The sequence below is a fragment of the Silurus meridionalis genome, chromosome 9 (assembly GCF_014805685.1).
Source record: "Silurus meridionalis isolate SWU-2019-XX chromosome 9, ASM1480568v1, whole genome shotgun sequence".
Lineage (NCBI taxonomy): Eukaryota > Metazoa > Chordata > Actinopteri > Siluriformes > Siluridae > Silurus > Silurus meridionalis.
The window spans coordinates 588,079-604,733 of NC_060892.1; the positions used below are offsets into that span (position 1 = coordinate 588,079).

At 38.7% G+C, this 16,655-nt stretch overlaps 1 long non-coding RNA gene across 2 annotated transcripts in view; it reads left to right on the top strand.

Annotated features, from left to right (window-relative positions):
* The first annotated feature begins 10,785 nt into the window (after window positions 1–10,785).
* LOC124391244 overlaps window positions 10,786–16,655 on the top strand; it is a 34,710-nt gene continuing 28,840 nt past the window's right edge. The window contains exon 1 of one of the 2 annotated variants that reach the window (XR_006926920.1): window positions 10,786–11,608. This is a non-coding gene — a long non-coding RNA (uncharacterized LOC124391244). Of the gene's footprint in view, window positions 11,609–16,437; window positions 16,621–16,655 lie in introns of those variants that run through there. The other variant, XR_006926921.1, reaches the window with a different exon arrangement.

Here is a 16,655-nt window from a genome sequence, read left to right on the forward strand (position 1 = left end):
CTTCACCTACATGCCCATTAAAATCTGCCCCAATCACCAATCTTTCATTCCTAGGTTCACCTTCTGCCACTTCATCTAATTCACTCTAGAATCTTTTCTTCTCCTCCATCTCACAACCCACTTGTGGAGCATAAGCACTGATGACATTTATCATCATCCCTTTAATATCCACCTTCACGATCAACACCCTATCAGAAACTCTCTTCACCTCCACTACACTCTTACTGTACTCTTCCTTCAGAATCACCTCTACACCGTTTCTCTTTCCATCCACACCATGATTGAACAGTTTAAACACCTCCAATGTTCCTGCTCTTACTCTCTTTCCACTTGGTCTTCTGAACACAGAACATCTCTACCTTTCTCCTCTTCATCATATCAGCTCCCTCTCTCCCTTTACCAGTCATAGTACCAACATTTAAAGTACCACCTGAACCTCCTCTCCTTCTCCTCCTTCAGCCAACAGTAGCCCAATTTCCACCGGTACCCTGTTGGCTGACAATACCTGTGGTGGTTGTTGGTAACCCGGGCCTTCGACCAATCCGCTATGAAATTCTTAATTGCATATTCGATTTGTTTTGCGATGGATGCCCTTCATAACACAACCCTCCACATTTATCCGGGTCTGAGACCAGCGCTAGGAGTGACCTGACTTGTGCCTCCCTAATGGCTGGATTAGTTGTCTCACACTGACTTGTTGGTTTTTGTTTTTTAAATGATTTTGTTTGAGGATCGATGAGACTGCTGAGTGATGCAGCAGATGATGATGATGCAGGTGATGTTAATGTAGATAGTGATGAGACTGATGATGCAGCAGGTGATGATGTAGCAGCAGGTGATGGTGATGAGACTGATGATGCAGCAGGTGATGGTGAAGAGACTGATGATGCAGCAGGTGATAGTGATGAGACTGATGATGCAGCAGGTGATGGTGATGAGACTGATGATGCAGCAGGTGATAGTGATGAGACTGATGATGAGACTGATGATGCAGCAGGTGATAGTGATGAGACTGATGATGCAGCAGGTGATAGTGATGAGACTGATGATGCAGCAGGTGATGGTGATGAGACTGATGATGCAGCAGGTGATGGTGAAGAGACTGATGATGCAGCAGGTGATAGTGATGAGACTGATGATGCAGCAGGTGATAGTGATGAGACTGATGATGCAGCAGGTGATAGTGATGAGACTGATGATGCAGCAGGTGATAGTGATGAGACTGATGATGCAGCAGGTGATGGTGAAGAGACTGATGATGCAGCAGGTGATAGTGATGAGACTGATGATGCAGCAGGTGATAGTGATATAATAATAATAATAATAATGCATTTTATTTCATGGCGCCTTTCAAAACACCCAAGGTCACCTTACAGACAATATACAGGTCATTGCATAAAACAGAACACACAACAGAAAAGCATATGCATGTAAGATTCATTTAAATCTCAATAAAACATTTTATAAAAAGGCCTGTATAAAAAGATATGTTTTAAGACGCTTTTTAAAGGTCAACAAGCACTCGCTATTGCGAACATCAAGGGGAAGAGAGTTCCATAGTCGGGGGGCAGCATAACTAAAAGATCTGGCACCCATGGTAGTCAGTCAAATCCAAGGTGCCACAAGAGAAATTGAAGATGAAGATCTAAGTGCGCGTGAAGGAGTGTAGACATGAAGAAGTTGAGTAAGATATTGTGGTGCAAGATTATGAAGTGCCTTATAAGTGAGTAACAAGATTTTAAATTCTACTCTATACTTTACTGGAAGCCAGTGTAATTGCTGAAGAACCGGAGAGATGTGAGCCGTATAAGGTGTTCTAGAGAGAACACGGGCTGCGGAGTTCTGAACCATCTGAAGTTTATTCAGTTTATTCTGATAAGACTGATGATGCAGCAGGTGATGGTGAAGAGACTGATGATGCAGCAGGTGATGGTGATGAGACTGATGATGCAGCAGGTGATGGTGAAGAGACTGATGATGCAGCAGGTGATAGTGATAAGACTGATGATGCAGCAGGTGATGGTGAAGAGACTGAGGATGCAGCAGGTGATGGTGAAGAGACTGATGATGCAGCAGGTGATAGTGATGAGACTGATGATGCAGCAGGTGATAGTGATAAGACTGATGATGCAGCAGGTGATGGTGAAGAGACTGAGGATGCAGCAGGTGATGGTGAAGAGACTGATGATGCAGCAGGTGATAGTGATGAGACTGATGTTGCAGGTGGTGATGGTGAAGAGACTGATGATGCAGCAGGTGATAGTGATAAGACTGATGCAGGTGGTGATGGGGATGAGACTGATGCAGCAGGTGATGGTGACGCAGATGAAGGTGATACTGCAGCGCTTCTTTAGTCTTTTGTGCAGGTCAATAAATGTTTTATTTCTACACTTCTATTGAACAGAGAAGGTTCCAAAGCTTTATATTACATTAATTCCACTGTTGATGTTTTCACACTCGTCATTTTTAGATTGGTTTCTCTCAGTAATGCTGCAGTATTTATATGATAAAGAATAAAGATACAGAAGTTCCAAATACTTCATTAAAATAAAAAACTAATTGATCAAATGGTTTGTATTTTTGGAGTGTTTTTTTAAAATAAAATAATGCTAAAATAAGTACTTCTGGAATCAGTTGTTCAGATGTCACTTGGAAGTTCTTTCCACCACCTTAATGCCAGAACAGAGAAGAGTCTTAACGCATGTCTACCTTGTAACCTGAGAGATTGGAGGATGAAAGGATTAAGGGATGAAATGAGTAGAGGTAGAGGATGGAGGGATGAGTGGAGCAGTGGTAGAGGATGCAGGGATGAGAGGAGCAGTGGTAGAGGATCAAGGGATGAGAGGAGCAGTGGTAGAGGATGGAGGGATGAGTGGAGCAGTGGTAGAGGATGGAGGGATGAGAGGAGCAGTGGTAGAGGATGGAGGGATGAGAGAAGCAGTGGTAGAGGATGGAGGGATGAGGAGCAGTGGTAGAGGATGAAGGGATGAGTGGAGCAGTGGTAGAGATGGAGGGATGAGAGGAGCAGTGGTAGAGGATGAAGGGATGAAAGAAGCAGTGGTAAAGGATGAAGGGATGAAAGAAGCAGTGGTAGAGAATGGAGGGATGATATGAGCAGTGGTAGATGATGAAGGGATGAGTGGAGCAGTGGTAGAGGATGGAGGGATGAAAGGAGCAGTGGTAGAGGATGGAGGGATGAGAAGCAGTGGTAAAGGATGAAGGGATGAGTGGAGCAGTGGTAGAGGATGGAGGGATGAGAGGAGCAGTGGTAGAGGATGGAGGGATGAGGAGCAGTGGTAGAGGATGGAGGGATGAGAGGAGCAGTGGTAGAGGATGGAGGGATGAGAGGAGCAGTGGTACAGGATGAAGGGATGAGAGGAGCAGTGGTAAAGGATGGAGGGATGAGAGGAGCAGTGGTAGAGGATGGAGGGATGAGGAGCAGTGGTAGAGAATGGAGGGATGAGGAGCAGTGGTAGAGGATGGAGGGATGAGAGGAGCAGTGGTAGAGAATGGAGGGATGAGAGGAGCAGTGGTAGAGGATGGAGGGATGAGAGGAGCAGTGGTAGAGAATGGAGGGATGAGAGGAGCAGTGGTAGAGGATGGAGGGATGAGGAGCAGTGGTAGAGATGGAGGGATGAGAGGAGCAGTGGTAGAGGATGGAGGGATGAGAGGAGCAGTGGTAGAGGATGGAGGGATGAGAGGAGCAGTGGTATTGAATGGAGGGATGAGAGGAGCAGTGGTAGAGGATGGAGGGATGAGAGGAGCAGTGTTAGAGGATGGAGGGATGAGTGGAGCAGTGGTAGAGGATGGAGGGATAATAATAAAGGAGTTTTCCTGTTTCTAAGGATAAACAGAAATGGTCATTTTGAAAACTGTGTTTGCTTCACACTCGTTTAAAGTTGCACTGCAGTCACTGAAAAGGTGATGAAAGGAATCCTGCACTAAATCTTTTGCTGACGTTGTGGAAAATTATTTTAATCCACTATTTTTGAATCTCAAACATATTCTGAGCACAATCCAGATGTGATGTGAAATGACCCACTTGGCTGCGTAAAAGAAAACAGCAGCTTTGCAGTGAGCTCTTTGTTTCTGTGCATTTAAAAATCAGGGCTGTTTTCGTGCAGATGTGCAGAGAATTCACGTCCCTGCACGAGTGCCAGCATGCACTGCTCTACTGAAATCACCATCTCCCATGTGTCTGCATTTGTTTGGAGATGCAGCTTGGGCCATGCACCTTTGTTATAATTTCTCGCTTTTGGTACACTGGAAATCACCAAATCTCATAAATCCAGTAAAGAAGTGACAGTAGAAGTCGCATGCAATATAATTAATTTGAATAAATATTTTATTTATATTTCCACTAATACATTTAATGTGATTGGTATCATATTTAAGGCACGTTTTAATTTTAAAATACACTGAAAGGGTCTGCTATAAACACCTCGACAGTGTCTCAGCTTCTGGAATAGGAATCTCCATATCAACATCTAAAGATATCATTTCAATACATTTGAATATGGTTTTGTTTTTGTGATTTTCTCACATGATACAGTTGTTTTTCACATGATGATGACTGTAAGGATTATCTCTGATATCTCACACCTGTTCCGTGACACCTTCATTAGCACTTGTGTCTAGAACTTGACGCTTCTCATTGCTCACTGTCTCATGTTTGTTTCTTCATGTCTTTGCTCATGCTCATGCTCAGGTTTGTTTTTTTTTGTTCTTTGTTCATGTTTCCAGTGTTTGTGATTTATGTATAAGATTCTGCAGATGCGTCTCTCTCCTGTTACCTGACAATGACGTTGTAGTACATGCAGTTTTGCTTCATTTATTAAAACTGTGATGTCCATTTTTTACATTCTTGAGCATGTAGTCCCGTTTTTGAAACCCCTTTCTCATGGTATGGACCTGGATGACATTGCAAAAATGTCTCCATCAGATTTTTGCTGCATAATACACTCTCCAGTGTATATTCTATACATCTTCCCAGCTTTACAATTTAGCTCATTGTGATACATAAGACTCTTGAGCAGCAAAGTAGGTTCAAAACCCTGCTGTCTTCACCTCCATGCTTTGCACTTCGATTTATTCTGTAGAAGGATTTTAGTTTGCATACTGATCCCCGGTGTAGCCACGTACACCATTCATCTGCCAAAACATTGTTCCAGAGGTTTATTCCTCCAGATGCTTTTAAATAATATTCAGAGAGTTTGGCTTGTTTTGTTAAGAAAGATGTCTCTGTTCCTGATCCTTCTCTTTCTGACTCATGGAACATGGGATAGAAGATTGCAGTGAATTTAGATATTACCTAAGTGGACACTGAATCACTGAAATTTGAAACAATTCCACATTTGAAGCGCTAAAATATGTTTGTGCGTTTGCTTTGGTGCTCTTGGTTCCATAAATGCCGTTTTTTCAGAATCAAAACTTAAATCCAAACCTCTTTAGATGGTATGATGTTTTGGGAGCCACGTTCATGGCCACCCGTGAGCAGCGAGAACAAAACACATTATACAGCGTGCAAATGAAAGCTCACATGGGCCTCACTTTTCTCACAGCCTTTTCTTTCATGGCTGTAAGCTCGGCCTCTGAGGAGAAGCGTTCAGTCTGAGGTGCTGGTGGGAGTCAGCCTGTATTGTTCAATGGTTATGCATATTAGTCACGCTTTATTTGAATACATGCAAATGAGGACACGCCTACACGTTCCCACACATCCAGGGTCTCTCTCATGGTGGAAAGATACCTTGGTTTGTGGTTGTGAAATCAGAAAATTGGAGAATTGTGAAGAATGCTGTATATATGTGCTCAATATGTGATTCAGATGTATTTTTTATTAATGTGTAATATTTGCATAATTTGTGGCTTTTTGAATTTCATCACACCATGAGGACAAACACATGACCAGTATACTGGCGTTGGTTTTTTTTTAAATACCATACATTTACATTTAATCAATCAGAAGAAGGTTCCTCTGAGGCTCTTTAAAGGTTCCTTGGTAGTCACAGGCTCTCATTTAAAAGGTACTTTTTTTGGAACCCTTACATATAGGGGGAAACACTCTGTTTTAGGGTTCTACATAGGGCACTCTTAGGGTTTTAGGTTCTAGTGCTGTAAAATCTATAATCTATAAAAGCGTATAAAGTTTTGAAAGCAAAATCTATTAATATATATTAAAAACAAACATTTTCTTATTTTAGGAAGAATTACATTTTTCCAAATAAACATTTTATTAAAGAAATCCTTACTGTTGTAAACAACATTTTTTAAACCAAAAATTCAATAAGGTGTATTGTTTGGGGAAATGTAAAAAATAATTACTTCAAATTGAAATCGAATGCTCGTTCGAAATGTGTTTATTAGACTATTTTCATGAATTGTGCACAAAAATGTAATTTGAAGCAACATTTGCGACAAGATTTATGGTTGTAATTTACATTAAAAAAGATTATACATTTACATAGCAATTACTTTTACATCATCAATCTATCATACACTTGAACGTAAACGTGGTATAAATGTTTTGAACAGATTGATTTTAATGTTATAAAGAATAAGGTTATACATTTTAATGCGGGTGTGAAGGGAAACGGCGCTGTCGGGTTGGAACTCTCCCAATCTGGCAACCTTGGTACTAAGGGACTGGAGCTATGCTCTTGAACTTGACCGAGGGGAGTTTTGGGGGTAAAGAGACGGAATTTTTGCCCCTGTCTCTATTTTTATTGGGGAAAAGTCTTTAAGTGTTGAAGTGAGCGCTCTTCTGCAGAACCTAAAGCCAACACCAATGACAGCTCCGAGCGCCTCTGTTTTCCAGGAGAGACGCAGTCTGGAGATGCTGAAAGCGCTGAGGGTGAGTTTAGATTCACATGTTCACATCTCCTCTACTCACTTCTAAACACGCAGATTGGGATCTCTGACTATTTACCACAATATTGAATAATATTGTTATAAGATAAATTATATTTTTTAAATGTTTCTAATTAATGACAAACAGACTTCAGGCCTATTAAAAATAATTCAAACTGTAATTAGAAATATATCCAGACTATCATGATGACTTGAGAGGTGATTGTTTAATTGATTGGTTGATGGATTGATGGATTGTATGACACTGCAGAATGTTGTTAGTTTTTTTTTTCAGTTCTCCAACTGTCAATATTTTCATACAAAATCTTTTACACAGTTCATCTGAACATTTTTGTGTCAGATCAGATGTCGTTTGATCGAATATGTTCTACAATTGCAAATAATTTATTATTAATAAAAAAAGCAACTTAATTAGTGAGATGTTTCATGCACGACTTCTCATTTGCCTGGTTAAGAGAGGAAGTAGAGTTGATGGATTGACACTTCTCAGTGTTTATAGATCAGTATCTAATAAATGCATGGTGATGCTCAGCAGCAGTGTGTGCAGACTGGAGAAGCTTCACGTCTCTGTCTTGGTGAACTCTCATGTTGGAACTATATATGAATATGAAGTGACTCGTTTCTTCGTCTTTGGGCGTTTTTACACTAACACCTGCTCTATAACCCCTTATCTGTTCTTCTTTATGCAAACAGTTTTGGTGTGGTGATGCCAATTCTGGTCTTATTGTCTGGTCTGGTGATGTATCCAAGATAAAACCCAAGCATTTTTCAGCTCTGCTCTGTTTTGAGGCGTGATTTCATGAGCAAACTGCAGTCGGTCAGATCAGAAATGGAGGAGGCCAAGTTCATGTGTGCTGTCATGTCATGCTATTTCTAATGATTATATTTATTCATGGAGAAAACTGAGCGGTTTTGGTAATAAAGATCAGGTACAAACTAATATACACGAGCACAGATATAGAGGTTTGGATATAATCCATATTAACCTGAAATAAAATGCTATTTGGTTTGCTGTTGCTGAAGTTCTTAAACATAAAAAAATAGTAAACGTTTTATTTATGAAAATGATATTTATTTGCCGATTCCACGTTTTTCCCAAATAGACTGTAGGTGGAACTTTAGGTTTTGTGTGCTCACTAACAGGAAATGCAACGTTAATTTGCAAATATATTGGAAATATGGAGTGGGTATATGTGGTGAGAATTCAGTGAGCTTTATACATGTCAGTTAGTGAAACATAAATAATATCTACCGCAGAAATGTCATGTGATGGTCAGGTGATATTTCTGTGCTGTTTGTGAACATTACAACGAATTCATATAAAATCGGTGATTTATGTATTAATGTGGTGCTGGTAGAGATCAAACTCGGATCATCTGAAGATGTATTTTAAAGCAAAAGTTCTGAAAGCATGGGATGAAATGTGGAGGAAACTTCTAATGTCTTATTGCAGCTCATCGTGTGCTCACTCAGTGTGCAGGTATAAACACACGCCATCTTTCCTGCATATGCTTCCAGTCACGCCATTATTTCACTATGGCAACATTCAGTCATTCACTACCCAGTCAGTGATCCCATTAAACTAATCCCAGGCTCCTACACGGGCTCTGTTATAGACTCATTATAGAGCGCTGCTGTAATAAGCGCTATTACGCCTGTTATGGCACTGACGCGTAGTTATTAGTGTTACTGTGTGTGGATCAGCTGACATTTCACTAGATTGTAAAAAACATCTCTTTTAGCCTGTTTTCTTCCTGATCGTGTCAGATGAAGTGCTTTTTTTTCTAAAAGGCTCTTCTCGGACCTTCACTTCTTTTTTTTATAATAGCTGTAAAAACACAGGCTTATGAGATATTTGTATAAATTGTTTTTGCTAAAAGATTTGTTTTATATATAATATAATGAAATGTAAAGTTCACGTTTATTTCTATTGCACTTTTCACAGTGGACATTGTCTCAAAGCAGCTTTACGGAATTTACTAAATATAGAACAAACAAATGAAATAAAAGTGAATGATGTGTGTTTACTCCTGTTGAACTGTGCGAGGGGAAAACACCCTCAGATAGTATGAGGAAGAAACCTTGAAAAAAACCAGACTCAAAAGGGGAACCTCATCCTCATTTGGGTGAAATCAAGAGTGATTATAAATCATAAAATTAATACTCAGAAGAGTAAGAAAGATCATGAGCACCGGAGTGTGTGATTATAAATGATGTCCTTTCTACAGTCTTCTACTGTTAGTCGGAGTTGTGGAAGCAGAAGCTCCTGACCAACTCATAAAACAGCTCAACATTTGAGATCATTATATATTCAACACGAACTCCTCATTCCAGAGCCTTCAGATGTTCAGTGATGGAGTAGCAGAAGATGTAGGTGTTACTTTTTGAGTAGCGATTAATAGATTTTTCCTGTTAAATGTCAGATGATCCACAAGCAGTAACACTAATACTGTTCACACGTCATTGCTATAACAGCCATAATAGCTCTTATTACAGCAGCACTCTGTAATAAACCCCGTGTAGGAGCCTGAGATGAGTTTAATGGGATCACTGACTCATATTTATTGTTTTGTTTGTTTAAAGGTAAAATTTCCAGAAATGCGGTGATCACACTTATTTATTTCCTTATAATTTTAATACTTTAACCAACTTATCATCTTCAAACTGATCCACGCCTAAATGTTGAGATTCACATGGTTGCCAGATCGATCTTTTTTACTAATATTTTGGCTTAGCTCAAATGTGAGAAAACGTTTATGTGTTTTACATGCCGTTTTCTAATGAATTCAAAATGGCTTATATATAATTTCTTTCTGCTTAATATGCACGATATATAAGAGATCCAATGTTTTAGGGAGATTTCTATTATCTTTATTAGGTTTTAACAACTTGCCTAAATTGTATCATCAAAACAGTCTGTTGTTTTCGACAACAGTGACATGTAAGGTCAAAATATACCCTGCATGTCTTCCCGATTAGATTTATTCTTTATGTTATAATGTACAGCAATCGCTTCATGATCCTGACCAATGCAAAGCAAACCGCACTATTACAACGGTTTGCCGAGAGGTGGCGCTGTGTGTCTGTTTCTACTCCAGTCTCCGACATTTCGGGGCGCTTCCACCCGGGGTGTAGAATTTATTCTGTTAAATCTATCACTCATATCAAAGAGAAAAACATGCATAAACATACATTAAAAACATTGGGATGAAATTCAGTAGGTTACTGAGAACATTGTTTCCAGAGTGAAATCCTGGATGGAGTTAAAACCAGAATGTGGATTTTTTGTACAGCTTATTATAATACCACTTTAATATTGTGAAATAAAAACAACTACAATTAGCTTTTATTTACAAAATATGCAGGTTTCAATAATATAAAAGTGACACACGGGAATGCTGTAACTGATACCGTGCGATCTTCAAGAAGGGAAAAGGATCCTAGAAGAAAGCTCCAAAAACCTCAACCAGCAGCTCTACTGGAGCTCATGAGATATAAGTCTATCATTCTATAATTTTATTAATTGTCATTATCGGTTATAAAAAAAAATCTACTTTAAAATAATTACAACAGCAGCATGACCTTTGTGTTGGCATTTTTTTTTATGTTTACATCGAAAAAAAAAAAGAACACAGCTTTTAAAGAAACATTTTTTTTTACAGTAATTATTATAATTTTTATTATTAATATTATTGTTATTATTATTATTATTAATATTTTATTTTATTATTGTGTTGGGGGGGTGTTATAATTTCGTAAATTATAGTTAAAAACCTAAACACGTGGCCATACATTTCACATATACCACTACCACTACTACTACTACTACTAATAATAATAATAAAATAATAATAATTATTATTATATTATAATTATAATTATCTAATGATTTTTATTGCTTGATATTTAAATTAAAACGCAACAGTGACTTTGCTTCTCATTTTTCAGCTTTTTATTCAGAAAAAATGCTTCTAATCTGAAATTTCGTTCACTTTCGTTCAGAATCCACTGCATCACCTGTCTGTTCTACACCAAACAGAAATAAAACTAGCAGCCAGTCTTTATCTTAGAGATCATTACTATTTCATTCATTATGATTTACAGCATTAAATTTGAGCTTTGAGTGAAAAAATAAACAAAACCATTGGAACCTTTTAAAAAATAGACCATTTTGTAAACTGTGAATACACTGCAATTAACACATGAATAAATTATAAATTAAATATGCACAGATACATTAAAATATTATTGTTTTTAGTATTTACTTAGCTCCAAATAAATAAGTAAATAAAACAACAAAGCAATGCAAGTGTAAAGCATGAACAAAATAAAAAGCAAAAAAAATAAAAATCTGATGCGTGTGAAATTATAACGTGTAAACTAGAACGCCGAGGTGGAGTGACGTCAAGACGCACGCGTACGTACAGCTGAGCAGAGGCACTGAGCCAATCAGAGTTCTCCTCGCTGTGCGGTTCGACGTGGAACGTGCAACATAGCGACGGTGTCTGGGCGCGCGCTTTGTGGATGCGGAACCAAACGCGGCACCGGAAACTCATCCCGGCGCTTTATTTCCGCGAGACTGCGGTCTGAGTTAAAGACGTGGCGCGTGTTTCCTGGGTCTGATCGTGTCCTCCTCAGCGCACCTGTAATATCGGACAGTTTCTCCATTAAAGGATAATCTTCTCTCTCTCTCTCCAGTCGACTCGCTCGGGAGCAGCGGTGAGCTGAAAAGGTGTCATCAGTAAGTTCTTTTATATTCAAAACTCCACTTGGAGGACGCTGTTTCAGTGTCATCATAAGTTCATGAGATAAAGAAGCTCCAGCTGTCAGCAGTTGTGTGAAGTGACTGTGACGCGGTACTTTTACAATTAAAGCACCTGAATGCATCACTGTGGTCTTCTCGGAGATGTTTCCATGCTTCCATGCTTTTTTTAAATCAACAATATTCACCTTTTAAAATGCTACGGTTGTACGCTTCCAAATGCTCATGCACTCAGACAAACCTGCTCTCAAGACTATAAACAGAGCAAACAAAAGCATTACTAGATCTTTCCTTGAAGAGCTTCAGTAATCCTAACAGATGCATGATGGCTGAGGATGTGGACGAGTTGAAGGTCAAATATAAGTTGATTATATGATGTATAATAATAGTAAACAGTATCTGATTCTACAGTGCAGTGTATCTTCTTGTATGTTTGTATTTTATAATGATGTAAAAGTTGCAGAACTGTTCCTTCGCCTGTGCATCACAACAGCGTTTCTCAAACATTAGTCTGAAGAGAAAAGCCTCTGCTAGTCATCAATTTATAATTAGTATTTTTGTAGCTCAAGAAAGTCTTTTGCTCAGAGTTAATGTGGCGCATTTGAACGAAATTGTCCTCCTGATATCTTCTCCACGGGTGCCCAGAGATGAAATATTGAGCCATAGGGCTGTGGAGGTAATCCCCGTTTCTCCACAAAAAGCAAACAGTTGTGCGATTGTTGCAGGAGCCTGGGAAAATGTCCCGGAGCGCATTGACGCCCGAGTCTGTTGTTCAGAAAGACTTTGTGTTCTCTCAGACGCCATTGTGATGGTAATAAGCGCCTGCACGCTGTTGAACTTGATGTTGACTTCTTTCTTTTCGGCCTACATGGTGTCCCCCCTTCTCGATCACATGTTTGTGGGAACATTTTTTTTTGTTGCAGAAATACGGTGTGAAATTCATTAATCAGTCTCTCTCTTTTTTTTCCTTTTTTTAAGAAGAGTCAACAATCTGGAGGACACAAAAAGTCCTTTCTGTGACAGATAGAAAAGATAAACTGTTTAAGTCCTTGCTGAATTAAAGACCGATTTTTTAAACGTATAAACAGAATGCTGGAACTGTTCATTTCTGTATTTTGGGATAATGTAATAGATATAAATATGTATAAAAGTAAAGTGATAGACTGGAAATAAATTGTGTGTATGCGTGTGTGTGTGTGTGTGTGTGTGTGTGTGTGTGTGTGTGTGTGTGTGTAACAGAGAGAGAGAGAGAGAGAGAAACTTTCTGATCCTGATTGTTGATTTTGCACTGATTACTACATAATATTACTTTGAAGAAAACAGTGGATCAGACGTTTTAGAGCCACCATTAAATACTAACATTTCTAGATTGAGATATACTTATTATTATTATTATTATTATTATTATTATTATTATTAATAATAATAATAGTTTTAAATTGTAATACTTTATCAGACTATTATTGTGTTATCCTACCTTAATTTGAGTATACAGATTAAATTCATGTAATAGTTTTTTGTTAGTTTTCTCCTATGATTTGTTTGTTCACTAGCTGTAGAAAGAACTTGTTACAGAATTTTAATTTCAAATCCAAAGTAATACATTTGAAGACTTTTCAGGAAGAAGAATTCGGATACAGTAGAGATGATATAAGTTGTAAAATCGAGAAGACCGAAAAGGAAAATGAGCGGAAATGACTTCAGCACCACGGACAGGGGCGTGTGAACTCTGCTTATACTGTTTTAATGAATCTAACTAGAAAGAAAGAGAGAGAGAGAGAGAGAGAGAGAGAGAGAGAGAGAGAGAGAGAGATCACGTGACAAAGGTATCGGCCTGAGGCTCAATTATTCCTAGATAGCTCCCATCGCAAAAACTTCTACGTGAGCATCTATATATCATTACGTCTTTATTATAATATTGTTTTATTATGACATAAAAATAAATAAAATATTTAATCGTAAAAATGTACAAATTTCTTTAATAATGGCAGTTTAGTAGTAGCCATTTTGACCGTAATATATTTTATATATTTTACAACAGGACGTGACGTAGGGAGAGGATGTTTCAAATCTTGCGGATAGGTGTGTGTGTGTGTGTGTGTGTGTGTGTGTGTGTGTGTGTGTGTGTGAGAGAGAGAGAGAGAGAGAGAGATTTTCTCATGCTGTTCCTTCTACATTATGCAGGAATATATTTATTTGCCTGATTTCTTCCTTATTTTGTTGCACCTAAAATATACACAGGTTATTGTGGCTCCTCAGGCACATGTACAAACTAAAACAGGCCTGTAAATTCGGGTCAAGTAAATGACAGAAATGCATCGTAAACACAAACATAAATATATTGTGTTTATATATATTATTTATATTTAATATATATATATATATATATATATATATATATATATATATATATATATATATATATATATATATATATAATAATAATAATAATAATAATAATAATAATAATAATAGATGTTTTAGACGGACATATTTCTTGTCATACTTTTTTGCATTGAATGTGATGCTGTTTTTTACGGTCCAGTGGCTTCCTGTTTAATAATTGCACGATTTGATTTAAAGATTAAATTTGTTGTAACAGATACAGACTCTCTCATTAGCATTTATTCTGAGGCTTCTTTATTCACTAATTTCTCCACACAAGCAGTCCGTCATCCTCAAAAACTGCTCTTAATGAGCAACTAAAACTCAATAATCACAGCATTAAGCAGTTCCTTTTTTCCTGTTTTTTCTGTCTCTCTCTCTCTCTTTCTCTCTCTCTCTCTCTCTCTCTCTCTCTCTCTCTCTCTCTCTCTCTCTCTCTCTGTGTGTGTGTATATATCATGTTTGGCACACACAGGGATACCCCATGCACATTATGCACAATACACTATAGACTTGACCACATGACATACACCACACTGTACAGATGCACCACAGTAAATCTTAGATTTACATCTACATCTCTACATAAAATACTTAGTTATAGTTACAGAGCAATAAAGTGCAGCTGTAGTATGAGTATCTATAGGTTATGATTATATCTACATTAAATATGTCAGTGGTTTCGGTAGATATAATGAGACAAATTTATCCCCACACCTAAAAACGACTTAGTTGAATATACATATGCAGGTGAAAATATGTCGGATTTTTAAAAATAGGCAACAGGCGGCCCGTTTTCGGACTTTGCTCAGTCGTGTATTAATAATGATGGCGAACTGGTGATGACATCACAGCGTGTTGACCCCCAGTGGCCCGGTCCTGCCCCCTGGTGAGGGCACTTACAGCTCGTGTCGCTTTTTCTTCACGTCGTCCTTCTCCAAACTGCCTAAAGATGCACAGGGCTGGTTTGTGCCAAACCCTCATGAAGACAACTAAAGAATAAATACTGTAGAGAAAAGGGACAGAAAGGATAATAAACCGGACTCCAGCAGAGTGTTAGTGTGCTACAGTGTTCACACTCCCTCAGTCTGGAGGTTTATTTATTCTTTACACCATGTTTAGTGTGAAAGCAGGAGACCTGGAGCCGGATTTTTTTCTCATTTCGTTACGAATTGTGGGTCTGTAGAAGTGATTTACTTTCTACAGTCTGATTTTACTTCTGGACATGTGGAGTAGGACATCTTCTTAAAGAAGGCAAACAATAGAACAAACCCGTATGCAAGATATCGTAAGTTATTATTATTATTAATATTAATATTATTAGTATTATTATTATTGTTATTAGTAACTATTAGCTACAACCGTTTTGACAGTAATTTGGTGTATGATTTATAAAAGGGTCGTTTTGGGTTTTTAAAATCCATCAAATTGTTAATCTCATTTTATTTATTTTTTCTATATTGTTAAATAAAGTGGTTTTATTTTACGTTATGCAAATTAGTGAACAAAATGAAGGTGTTCCTGTAGCCCATCTGTCCTGATTAATTCGTTAACAGTTTTGTGTTTGGAGCTAAAACGTTGCTTGTGTGTGTGTGTGTGTGTGTGTGTGTGTGTGTGGGTTGCAGTGTGTTATTTCGGTGTGTTAATTATAGACTGTGGTAATTCAACAGTTCTGATTTGTCCATTGGTTGATCCTAAACAGAAATATTAGATGGTTAGAAGATTCCTACACACCGCGGTTCCACACCATTTCTCCAGCATTCTCCAGCACGCACTCCGTGTTGTTCTGCAATAATATTCATTATTTAATATTATTTTTCATTACCAGCATGTGAACATCTCAGAATTCTGATCCATATTCCAGGTGTGTACAGTGGAGGCCTGAGGACGTTTATTAGGGAGATGAATTATGAAGATCTTTAGGGACACGCTTTATTTAGATACGAACAGGGAGTAAGAAAACGTTTCAAGGCCTACTGTACCGGAGAGAGCCTTACACACACACACACACACACACACGCACACCTGGCTATACTGCATTAAGGTCAGCGTTAAACGAAAAACGCCTGGGCCTTTTGTGTGTGTGTGTGTGTGTGCGTGTGTGTGTGTGTGTAATATATTAATATACATTAATACAAATGTATTGTCTAACGGCTTTGCGAAAAGCGTTTTTTTGCCCATGTGCGCATATGCTGTAAGAGCGCGCGTTGCGCGTGTGTGTGTGTGTGTGTGTGCGCTCTCGCGCGCGCGTGTGTGTGTGTGCTTGTGTGTGTGTCGGCGCTGCACGCGAGCGAACGCGACAGCTCCATGTGACCACAACAGCAGCTGCATATCCGGACGCGACGGTGCCTTTAAGAGCCCGGGTTAGTTTTTCTCTTTGGTTATCTAGCTGTATGAGTTTTATGCGATATCATAAAGCTAGAGAACCGAATGTAGAAACTAATTCCACGCACTTCAGGCCGCATCCACGGTGCTACTGATGTTGGAATCAGGAGGAAACGCGGGCGGAGCGGAGCGCGGAGAGCGAGGCGCTGAGCTCCGGGGATGTGCTCGGGAGAAGCGGCGGTGCTGTCAGCAGCAGCAGCAGCAGCAGCGCGGAGGAGACGGTAGGCGACACCAGGACCCTCGGTTCACTTTGAGC